We start from the raw sequence: 13,336 nt of genomic DNA, 5'->3' as shown, positions 1-13,336 counted from the left end.
AGAGCGCTGCTTCTTTCTGTAGCTCAAGTAAATATTTTACTCGAGTGGCAGTTTTCTCAACATGAGCGGCAGCCTCGACTTCTTGTGTTGAGAAATCTCTAGCATTTGGTTTTCTCACTTGCATTTGCCAACACAGGGGCAGATTTACAAGCCCCTTGCAACACATTTACGCCGCCGTTGCGTCACTTCTGTGACGCAGCGGCGACGTAAACCATGCGCCATGTTGCGCCTTATTTACAACGTGACGTACTAGGGAGATGCTATTTTACAGAACAAGGGAACCCAAAGGAATTAAGACAGGGACCTTGGGCAATTTCATGTTATAGAGAACAGTGGTCCCTATTCAGGAGGAATACAGTGTGATAGATAACCATACACTTAGAATAGAATGTATGTCTTTTGTCCAGCCGGACAAGAATTTATTTTCATAGTATTTTTCAAAAGTAGTATCAAATAAAACATTCAAATGACAAGTGGGCACAGCCGTGACCAACAGAACACAAGACAGAACAATGAACACAGAATTGGCCAAAAGGCAAGCCAAAATGGGTCTGTACAGTTGTTCTCAGTATAGACAGACACAAATTAATCATTTAACACCGTTGCACAATGTGTTATAGCTTGAGTCTAGTGCATAGGGTGTTTGGGTGTCGACGACGTTTCGATGCCACATTAAATATAGGGCATCATCTTCAGGACAAACAAATAATGCACTGCTGTCTTGATAATATATCACAACTTTTTTACAATTCTTTACATACAAAAAAGGAACAAGGGGAGAAAAAGGGGGATAAAAAATGGAAAGGAAGAATTTTAACCACATTTGACACAATACTAGGCATGTTTTCAGCATAACGTTTGTGACTTAGGTGCTTGGAGTTGCGTGAACAATGTGGATTGAATTTCATGCAGAGGTGGTGACATTTCTCTACTCTATGCTGAGTGAGGATTGAAATTCGTGTCGCAGTGACGACGTTAAAAAGGAGTTGGTTGAATTGATGCTGATTTATGGTGCCTAGTACAGCTTCGTCATGAAATGGTGAATTATTGCAGTGTTTCAACGGAGAAGAGACAAGTGAGTATGATAAAAACCAGTCTGCATATTAAAGGACGACGAACCGGCGCAGTGCCTGATCATGAGCAAGGTGTTTCCAGTGATTCAGGAGGAACAAAAAAACGGCGCGGTGCGAAGGTGAATGAAATATTTTCATGGGTGAACCCAGAAGGCAGTGGGGACTTTACCTAAGGTGGCAGAGAGTCAACGGTTCATTATAAGCGCAGGAGCGCTCAACATCTGGGCTTTGGGGGTTGCTGACACCAGCGGGATCTAAATGAACAAAAGGCAGAGGTGGAGGTGTCTAAGTTTAAGAAGGGGTGGAGTTGACACGGAAATTGAGTGTAAAACAGAATAATTTAATTACCAATTCTGTTTGCTTTATGGCAGAAAGTCCTGTTGGGTGCTGTCTGCCAGCTGTTGGAGAATGCACGATCGCATTACCTGGAAGCAGAGAGGGGTAAGAATGGGTTAGGCGTGAACCCGCCATGTTAAAGAGGTGGTGTCCAAGGGATCTAGCCGTGCTACTTACTTCAGTGAGCGTGGGCAGTATCGCCGCATCTGCTTCGGAGTTTCAATGGAGACTGCCGGTTTGCCGAGGCAGAGCTAGTTATGGCATACTATCGGCAGAAAGTGAGGAAGGACTGGTTAAAGCACACTATCGGCCGAAAGCGAAGAAGGACTAAAATGATGGAAAGGAGGCGGACATTTTAAGGTGGTGTGGGAAGGACTGGTTAAGGCACACAATCGGCAGAAAGAGAAGAAGGACTAAAATGATGAAAAGGAGGCGGCCATTTTAAGGTGGTGTGGGTTGCCCAGGAAAGGTGCAGAGTAAGTGACTCATAGTGTGATTACACGAGCACGTGCATACAGAGTGGCAGTGTTTGTGACTTGAATACACGTTGAAAGAGACATCTTTTTAGAAAAACGGGGACATCTTTATAAAAGGGAGGTCCAGTCTTCAAGGCGATTGAGGCCACTGTGGATGCTATTGGTTCTCAGAATCCAATGGAGCTCTTCCTTGTTGAGTATTTGAGAAATGTCTGCCCCTCTTGGGGGTGGTTTGATCACTGTGATAATTGTCCATTTGAGATCATTCTCAGTATGTCCATTGAACAAACTGAACTTCTAAGGTTTTTTAGAAAAGTTCGCCTGCATAGCTTCTTTATTTTAAACCCATCTCAACCAAAACACTGTAACACCCCCTTTAAACCACCATCTAAATTTTCCCCTACCGCAAGTATGATACCCTCGGAGATCCCTACATTTGAAAAACTTGTTCTGAAAGACCTTGCAGACCTTGAAACTAAACGATCTTTTGTACCTTACAACATTACCATTCAAGAAAAAAATGCCTTATCCACTCTAAAAAATAACCAGTCCCTCGTGATAAAACCGGCAGACAAAGGTGGAGGGATTGTCATTCAAGAAATAGACTCTTACAAAAAAGAAATCTTGCGGCAACTCAATCATACTGAACACTATTGCAAATTACCTCGCAACCCTACCAATGAGATCCAGAAATTAATCTCTCAAGTCACCTCAGAAGCCTTAGAAACAGGCTTTCTATCAAAAAAAGAACAATAATTCCTCCACACAAAGTCCCCACGCATACCAGTGTTCTATTGTCTTCCTAAGATTCATAAGAACGCAGAGTCCCCACCCGGCCGTCCCATCGTCTCGGGCTGTGGTTCCATTTTGGAACCCCTTGGACATTATATAGATTACTTCATAAAACAGTTTGTCCCGGGTACTATCTGTTACATAAAAGACAGTATGGACATGATTAATCTCATTGAGGAGCTACCATTTGACCCCACATCCAGCACCATGTGTACGCTGGATGTGGAATCGCTGTATACTAATATTCCCCAGTATGAGTCCCTTCATGTCATTGAAAAAGTGCTCGAAACACGTCCACGCCCACACAATGTTCCTACAGTGTTTATTCTTCAGCTGCTCGAGATTTGCTTAACCAAAAACTTTTTTGTCTTTGAAGGACAGTTCTACGGCCAAGTACGTGGCACATCTATGGGAGCAATTTTCGCCCCTAACCTGGCCATACTCTATATGGACCACCTTGAGACATCATGTATCCTAGACACGTCTAACCCCTTCCACACAGGAATCACCTTGTGGAAACGGTACATAGACGACATTTTTTTACTGTGGAGTGACTCCCTAGAGAGCCTTACACAATTCCATCATTGGCTAAATAATAACAGCGGAGGCCTGAACTACACACTCAGTACTAGTAAAGAATCACTTCCCTTCTTGGACTTAGTGATAAAAAACACAGAGGGCCGCTTGACCACGAGTCTCCATCGCAAACCCACTGAGCGGAACACCTTATTGAACTACAGCAGCCATCACCCTCGTGCACTCAAAGATTCACTCCCTTTTTCCCAGTTCCTGCGCTTAAGGCGGAATTGCTATTTTAAGGAAGACTATTTCAGTGAGGCCAAGACACTAAGCCATAAGCTTAGAGCCAGAGGTTACCCACGGAAATTAGTGCGCCATTCCCTCAAACGCGCCTGGTATTGCCCTAGGGAAACCCTCCTAGAACCTAAACCTAAGAAAATGCAGGAACGCTTAATTTGTGTCACCACTTTTTCACCAGCATCACATGTAATCAAAAAGAGTATAGTCAAGCATTGGCCCGTGTTAAATACCGGCCAACTAAACCTGGAACGCCCACTGTTCGCCTTTAAACGGGCAAAAAACATTAAAGATCATCTAGTCCGGGCAGCCCTGCCAAAACCCCCCCAAAAAACAACTATCAACGATGCATGGGGGTTACCGACTCTTACCGGTCATGTGAAATGTGGGAGCTGCATATGTTGTGATTACACTGTTGAAGGCAAAATCTTTGAGCACGGAGCAATCAAATATGAGAGAAAATATTTTTCTAACTGTAATTCAACAAATGTTGTGTATGCAATTTTCTGTCCCTGCAAAATGATCTACGTGGGCCAGACAAGCCAGAAAATCAAGCTCAGGATCGGACAGCATCGCAGTAGAATCCGGTGTAAAACGGCTAATGCACCCCTAGTGGAGCACTTTACGGACAATGGACATACTGAGAATGATCTCAAATGGACAATTATCACAGTGATCAAACCACCCCCAAGAGGGGCAGACATTTCTCAAATACTCAACAAGGAAGAGCTCCATTGGATTCTGAGAACCAATAGCATCCACAGTGGCCTCAATCGCCTTGAAGACTGGACCTCCCTTTTATAAAGATGTCCCCGTTTTTCTAAAAAGATGTCTCTTTCAACGTGTAGTCAAGTCACAAACACTGCCACTCTGTATGCACGTGCTCGTGTAATCACACTATGAGTCACTTACTCTGCACCTTTCCTGGGCAACCCACACCACCTTAAAATGGCCGCCTCCTTTTCATCATTTTAGTCCTTCTTCTCTTTCTGCCGATTGTGTGCCTTAACCAGTCCTTCCCACACCACCTTAAAATGTCCGCCTCCTTTCCATCATTTTAGTCCTTCTTCGCTTTCGGCCGATAGTGTGCTTTAACCAGTCCTTCCTCACTTTCTGCCGATAGTATGCCATAACTAGCTCTGCCTCGGCAAACCGGCAGTCTCCATTGAAACTCCGAAGCAGATGCGGCGATACTGCCCACGCTCACTGAAGTAAGTAGCACGGCTAGATCCCTTGGACACCACCTCTTTAACATGGCGGGTTCACGCCTAACCCATTCTTACCCCTCTCTGCTTCCAGGTAATGCGATCGTGCATTCTCCAACAGCTGGCAGACAGCACCCAACAGGACTTTCTGCCATAAAGCAAACAGAATTGGTAATTAAATTATTCTGTTTTACACTCAATTTCCGTGTCAACTCCACCCCTTCTTAAACTTAGACACCTCCACCTCTGCCTTTTGTTCATTTAGATCCCGCTGGTGTCAGCAACCCCCAAAGCCCACATGTTGAGCGCTCCTGCGCTTATAATGAACCGTTGACTCTCTGCCACCTTAGGTAAAGTCCCCACTGCCTTCTGGGTTCACCCATGAAAATATTTCATTCACCTTCGCACCGCGCCGTTTTTTTGTTCCTCCTGAATCACTGGAAACACCTTGCTCATGATCAGGCACTGCGCCGGTTCGTCGTCCTTTAATATGCAGACTGGTTTTTATCATACTCACTTGTCTCTTCTCCGTTGAAACACTGCAATAATTCACCATTTCATGACGAAGCTGTACTAGGCACCATAAATCAGCATCAATTCAACCAACTCCTTTTTAACGTCCTCACTGCGACATGAATTTCAATCCTCACTCAGCATAGAGTAGAGAAATGTCACCACCTCTGCATGAAATTCAATCCACATTGTTCACGCAACTCCAAGCACCTAAGTCACAAACGTTATGCTGAAAACATGCCTAGTATTGTGTCAAATGTGGTTAAAATTCTTCCTTTCCATTTTTTATCCCCTTTTTTCTCCCCTTGTTCCTTTTTTGTATGTAAAGAATTGTAAAAAAGTTGTGATATATTATCAAGACAGCAGTGCATTATTTGTTTGTCCTGAAGATGATGCCCTATATTTAATGTGGCATCGAAACGTCGTCGACACCCAAACACCCTATGCACTAGACTCAAGCTATAACACATTGTGCAACGGTGTTAAATGATTAATTTGTGTCTGTCTATACTGAGAACAACTGTACAGACCCATTTTGGCTTGCCTTTTGGCCAATTCTGTGTTCATTGTTCTGTCTTGTGTTCTGTTGGTCACGGCTGTGCTCACTTGTCATTTGAATGTTTTATTTGATACTACTTTTGAAAAATACTATGAAAATAAATTCTTGTCCGGCTGGACAAAAGACATACATTCTATTCTAAGTGTATGGTTATCTATCACACTGTATCTAGGGAGATGCGTCACGTTGTAAAGCCCTGCGCTACATTAAACCTGCGTCAGGTTTAATGTATGCAGGGTGGGCGTTCCGTCGGAAAAAGCCTCGGAAAAGTGAGGCAGTGAAATCTACAAGATTTCACTGAGTCACTTTTCCCACGCTGCTGTGTCAAAACCCTGCGCCTGCCTGAAGCAGGCGTAAGGCGTGACGCAGCATGTTAGGTATGGGAAGTCCCTGAGTATTGCTGGAGTTGCGTCGCGCTTGCGACACGACTCCAGCAATGCACCGCCCACATGCCATCAGATGCGTCACGCATCTGCTTGTCCTTGCGCCAAGATGCGCCCCATTATAAATGCGGCGCATCTGCGGTGGCGCAAGGGCAAACTTGCGTGATGCATCTTCCCTGGCGCATCCCTGCTGATTTGCAGGGATGCGCCAGGGAACATAAATCTGCCCCTTAATGTTGGCAAGCAACGCATGAGAAGAAATTCTGCAACACGGTGGTTGGCGGAGTTTTTCGGAAACTCTGCACTCCAATGGGAGCACATAGTGGGAAAAACACTGTGAATTCTGGAGCAGTGGCGTTTACCACCCACCCCTAAACTGTATCCACAAGAAACCTCGAGACAGATATCTGGAAAGACAAAAGCTGGAATGTTAGAAATTGGGTCTCTAGTTGTCTGAGGTAGGTACTTTAGACCAAATAGGGACCCTTGCTTCTAGTCAGGGTGAGAGAGATACATGCTTGTCGATAACCCCTGCTCACCCCCTTGGTAGCTTGGCTCGAGCAGACAGGCTTATCTTCAAAGGCAATGCGTAAAGTATTTGTACCAACACTCACAGTAATATAGCAATAACACCACAAACGGACTCTACACCGGTTTAGAAAAATAACGTATTTTTACTAAACATTAACATGACCAAGACGACAAAAAGGTTCCGCATATATAAGATTACTCGTTGAAAATGTTCTTTAGATAGATCGTTGCGTTGTAACAAGAATACATTGCAGAAATCAGGTAGCACTCACGGGGCTACCTCGGCGTCAAGACACAAAGTCCAAAGTTCAACACTGCCTGCGAGGCTCGCGGCGGCAGGTGCGGAGTCACACGGACTCTCAAGCAACAGTACCTCGGACAAACATGGTGATGACGGTGCACGGCGTCAATGGAAAACGATGTTGTCTCCAGCGAAGTTGCGATGTCGGTGATTCTTGTGGATTAGAATTCCGATTCTGCTCCTCTTGTGCTCGCCCAGCTCCCTCGATAACAGAAAGACCTTACTCTCAGCTTCAGGTCCTCCTCACGACTGGAACTCCCAGTAAGGAGGTTCAGGTAAGCAAAATGTAGAGCAAAAATGGTTTTCAAAAAATAAAATTAAACACAGGTTGGGCCGAAAGAGAACAATTATTGAGATATTGGGAAACTTCACTCTACTTTGGCCCACAATCACAAGGATTTGTCTAATTACAAAGTGTAACAAAGCACTCTATTTCGAGAACAAGGTTGAATTCTTCAAAAACCTCTGGAACAACTTCAAACCCCAAACCAAGTGACATTAGGACACAGGGAATGGAAAGTGACAGCCATTCGAGCACGAAAGACAATAAAAACCAACCTGTAACACTCTGTTAAAACTGCACGACATTTTGAAGTTCCTCCAGTTCTCCCAGAAGCAACCCCTTAAAATGCAGGCAGAGAAATGTCACACCAACTCCGAATGAAAACAAATGGCAAAAAAAAAAATAAGGCAAAAGAAAAAAGTAAAATTGTCAAGGAGGTGGAGCAGAGGACAGGATGAAGCTATGTTTTTGCAGAGATTCTGGAGAGGAGAAAACAAAGCATGCTGTCTTTGATGGAGAAAGCATTCGGGCCTCTCAGCTCCGGCCAGCTCCTGCATACAGCTGTTTCTGTATGCTCTCACCAGGCAGAAGTAGGAGCGGGACGTAGTCTGGAAAGGCTTGCCATTGTTATTACAACAGTGCCATCTATTGGCCAGTCACTAGGTCGTTTTTTACGTGGTTTAGGACAGTCGTTCATGTAAGTCGTATTTAAGGATGTTGTGATTAGCAGATTGGTCGTTGTTTGGGATTCATTGTTCAGGTCAGTCGTTTTTTAAACTTTGTTATTAAGGCAGTTTCCCAAGTAAACAGCCAGTCTCAATGTGCTGCTTCACAGGCAGCTAATTATATACACAGTTGAACTATGCTAGTTTCAAAAGTTCAAACAATGAATTACTAGGCAGTTACACATTATGAAAAGCATGAGGCCACCAGTGAACCTAGACATTAACTTAATTCTCTACACATTCTTTATTGCAGTTCTAACAATGCTTAACAAACTAAGCGACCGATTACTATGTCGGTCAAAAAGCCTCCGACCGACAGTCGGATTCTCCAAGACCGTGTTGGAACCCATCCACCTGACTCAGTTGGAAACAATTCCGACCGACCAATTACGATGTTCGCGATCGGAAGGGGAACTGTTCGGTCATTCCGAATCAGTCCTGACTGGCACTTGGAGAATCCGAGTTGGTCAGAGACTATTCGTACAGCTCTAAAGACAGCGTTTCCGACCGACCAATTACGATGTCGGATTCTGACAGCCTTTCAGACTTGGTCTGTTTGACACAAAAAGGCTGTCGGAAACTGACTTTGGGGGCCCCTAGCAGTCCCCCCTTCATCCTGAGGCCTTCGGTTGGGGGCCATAAAACCATAGTCTGTGTAGCAGGTACCATGGAGTGCCCATGACGGGGTGAAAGGTTTTCTGCAGACACCCATTTTCCCCATAGGAGCCTGTGTTGTCGATCCGAACACAGGCTCCCATTGAAGCCAATCGTAATTGGTCGGGAGGAACCGCTGACTGCGAGTCAGTCGGTCCCGATTCCGAGTCGTTGTCAGGAGGAGGAAACTCCGACTGACATTGGATTCGTAATCAGCCCCTAAGTATTCTTCTACTTTTGAATGCATGTGCATTTGGGTTGAATGCATATTTATTTGTCTGTGTGCTCTATCATTGTGCTCCTAAGACCCCTGATTAGATTCTATTTGTTCTTGGCTAATTCATTCTCCTGCTCCCATTGTTTAATCATGTTTCAGTCTACTGAAAACACAGAATGTGTGCTGGTGTGCCAGTGTGCTAAGGCCATAAATTCCTTCAAGGTTGTCAAACACAGGTTTTCTTTCATTATGACCTTTCAGATCATGCACTCTGTTCTCAAATTAACTTTGACTCTTTTTCATCAGCACAGGTTTTTGGCCTGCACTGCTCTTTCACCATGTATAGTTGTGTGGCGCTCTCTGCTGTTGTCTGCTGTTGTGTTGTGTTTTAATTTCTTCAATAACATTCCCCCTGTAGTTGGTATTTCAACTACAGGATCTAAACCTTGATATACACTTGGCACTGGATGATATTTGTTGCCCTGAGCATCTATTACTCAAGTTGGTGTCCTAAATGGAAACATTCCTCCCGCCTTGGTACTAATCCTTTTAAAACATGTTAAGACTAATTGGATAGCACAGTACACAACTAGTAGGACAACAATAGTTGGCAACAAGGCTCCCAACAGTCCTGACATCCAGGATAGCAGAAAAGAAAAACATCTGGTAAACCATTTATCTGGGGCACCTCCTTCAGCTACCATTTTCTTTTGTAGATTGTGCCAAGTTTGTATAGCCTCTGACAAAGTTCATTGTCTGTATCATTTGTTGGTATAAAAGTAGAGCAAGCAGTTCCCATCTTAGCACATACCCCTAGGTGCATGGCCATCATAAGGTCAAGTACATGACAGCGCTGTATTATAATCATTCTCTTAGCACTCAGCTTTTCCTTTATGTCATTGAATCCATCTTTTGTAGTGTTGATGCACTTGAGGAGCTCCCACTGAGTTATCTGCAGTTAAACTGTTGCCTTAACCTGTAGATATGGCAGAATGGTCCCAAAGAACAGTGGTGCATCATAAAACAACCAATACTCTTGAGGAATATTGTTCCACATAGTAGTGCCATAATACTCTGCAGTTCTCGTCCTTCGATGATGATGTAATAAAGTCATTGGACAGCTCATGGTGCTTTCATGTAGAGTTGATATATATTGATTCCAGGAATTTCCAAGACAGGGGCGTGCAAAGTGATCAATTTGCAGAGGCCACCCCAGTTTGGTGGTAACTGGGTGTACAGTAGTTCTCCACATTGCCAATAATAGGCAATGAGCTGGAGGTGTCCCATGCATGTCCACGTTATCTACTGTGTCTTTACAGTTGGTATTGCGTCCTACATTAACAGTGCCCTTTGTTCTGAAACACAAAGAAACAGATGTTATTCTCATGACTGTCTGAGGACTCACTGTACTATCAATTCAAGTGTAATATGGAGCATGGTTGATCCACATTTGCGTACACTTTTTTACTGCATTCTGACTAAGTACTATTCCATAAAGACACGACCCTGCAGGGAAGTTCAATATTAGAATGCCATTGATCATGGACAAAAACAGATACAGTAACTAATTCCTGGCCTAAAAACACTATCCGAGGGTAAAGGATTTACTAAGTAACTATTACTGTCGGGTCTCACCTTTGTTTCCGAAGGAACGCCATGGACATGAAGAGGGATCCACAACTTCCCCAAATCACCTATTGCACCCAACAAGGGTCAAAGTGACAATGGTAACCCGGGGAAGAAGGGAAACAAAACACAGAGAGATAAGGGTCTCACGTCGAACCCCAGGCTGCAACAGAACTAGGCAAGGACAAGGCACAACAACTGTAGGCAAGAGAGAAGAACAGAAAACATCTCTCTAATGGGTTATTTCATACCTTAAGTTTTCTCTTCTTCTAGAGGTTCAAATAGCTCGGGTCATCAAAACACATGTTTGGTTCTGGTGGGAAAAATAGGGAACTATTAGCTAGAGGGAAATTAAATAAAAGGAATGAAAGGAAATACAAAAAAAACCTAGGCTAGGACCCATCTTTGTTGCAAGACTTTAGTATGTGTAATATTCTTCAAAAAATAAACAGTGTCATAATAGCCAAATTAAAGTAGCCTTATTTTCAGGTACTACACCTAATATCCTTTTTTTCTTCTTTGTACAGATTACTAAACCCCAGAGAGAGAAGGAACGGAAGCCCGCAGCGTCAGGAACGCCGGATCAGGTAAGTATATGCAGGGGCGAGGATCAAAGAAAGAAGTGGCAGCACAAGCACTGTTACCGTCATATGCCAGTAATGCAGCCTTCTGTCCTTGTTTTCTTTTCTTTCAGGACAGCGGGTGATCAGAGAGGACAGATATCATGAGGCGGAGGCGGCGCACCAAAACAGGAACACCGAGAGAAGAGGTCTGGGAAGAAGAACAAGACCACAACGAAGCTGGACGCCGAGGAGACTCCCGACGCCGCGGAAGTTCTGGAAAGACCCGGAAGGTAAGCTCCAAACTTCATAAACCGGAACGCGAAGCATTACCGCTCAGGGGTGGCTGTGCAATGAACTCTCAGGCTTGGCACCGCGCATGCGTGCCTCCCGTGCATCACCATTTTGTTAGTTCGTATGCCCCCAGTTCGGCAATCGCGACAATTACATTCAGTGGGTGGGCGAGTTACTTCTAAATACCGTAAATCTAAAACCATCTGGATCCAATCTACAGTAGTGGGATGACCTGTCTTCTTCATGAGGGATATCTCATCCTTAATGTCCTGTTTATCTATAAAAATATATAAGATTTCTGCTGGTGTAATATTTTGTAGAATTGACTAGAAAATGTGCTACTTTAACTGCATATGGGACTTATTTCTACACAAGTAGAGATGCAATAGACATAGAGCTGTGCTTGGGGGTACTTCTTTATTTGAGTGTAGCCTATATGACTCTCTAGCATGAAGAATTAGAGAACAAACAAAACATGATTCATTGTTACTTTCTGAACCTGTGTCTGACATATGCTGTTATCACATTTTATCTTCTAATCTGATATAAAATTATGGGACACATTTGCATGAATAAAAAGTGCTATGAAAGAGCAACAATAGAAAAAATTGTATTAAGGAACAAAAAGAAAAAGGTAAACAAAAATACATAACGTTTGTGTCATTAATCCCAACAATTGTCCGAAGGCAGAGGTGGAGGAGGTATTGTTTACGATGGAAACCTTCTTATACTCTCTTGTTCCATTTACATTGTCTATGATGCTTGGCATGATGTTAGATTCAGACGAATATCAGTGAGCTGGAAGCAAGGCTTCCTGCCATCTACCTTGAGGGCAGTGAGGTCACCATGGTCACTGTGGATGGTCTGTTGAATCTAAGCTCTTTCCATTTAAGGACAAAACTTCATGCAAAAACCTTGTTGCCTATGTGCACAACTGGGAGGTCGACCTCAGCGGTGGTACGCTTCACCTTCCCATTGGTTATCTGTTTAGAAATGCACTTTGCAACCTTGATTAATTCATAAAGGTAAACATGCATTTCATCATTTAGGGTTTCCACTGAACTTTCTCCCTGTACATTACTTCTAGGGGCAGGTACCTGCACATTCATAGGTCTCCCTTTCACTATCTGATGGCGTGTCAGATGATGATCAGAACCAGACATGTTTCTAAGGGACAAGAGTGCCAGTGATAGACATACACAAGCTCTTCTTATGCAACGTGGCACATAGTTTGCCTATCTTATTCTTTTTCAGGCCATTTAGGTGCTCAATGATGCCATTGCTTTGCAGATGGTAAACAGAGGATAGTTTTATCCCTAACATTGTCGAATGATGTGGGAAGATTGCATTAACAAAGTGTGTGCCATTGTCAAATCTTATCCCTTCTGGAATTCCCTAGCATAGAATCATCTCAGAAATCAGAAAGGTAGCAGCTGGTCCTGCTTCAATACATTAGGAAAAAGGACAAACTGCAACTATATGGTACCAATAGTTGTTGCACCTATTTAGCATGTCTATGAAGTCAATATGGAGGGCTTTAAAGGGACCTTTTAATTGGGACTGAACCAGTCTTGTTGTATTTGCTTAGACAAATGATCTCTTGAGATGTGAAGTGGTAAATGCAACTGATCAAGAGCTATCAGAAGTAAAGCCTGAGGCATCATTGGCTTACCTATGGATATTTGCGTATATATTGGGCCATCTCTTGACTGGAAGCATCCTCTAGCCTCCCATAATGTTCGCATGGGGTGGAGCAGCCTCCTGCAATGCAACCATGCTATCCCAGCAGAATGAGGCATGACATTGTCTGTGGAAGGATTAGATTCAGATTCAGGCAGCAAGGCAGTCGGAGCCACAAGAACAGGTACATCTTGTGTCCCTGAATGCACACGCAGTGGCGTGTGCCTAGCTGCATCTTTAGCAGCCCAATGTGCTAGTGCATTGCCCTGTGACACACAATCCTGTTCATTTCTATGTGCTGTGCTTTGTACA

Source organism: Triturus cristatus, chromosome 4_1, assembly GCF_964204655.1.
Source record: "Triturus cristatus chromosome 4_1, aTriCri1.1, whole genome shotgun sequence".
Taxonomy (NCBI): domain Eukaryota; kingdom Metazoa; phylum Chordata; class Amphibia; order Caudata; family Salamandridae; genus Triturus; species Triturus cristatus.
Note: the sequence above shows the minus strand (reverse complement) of the source record.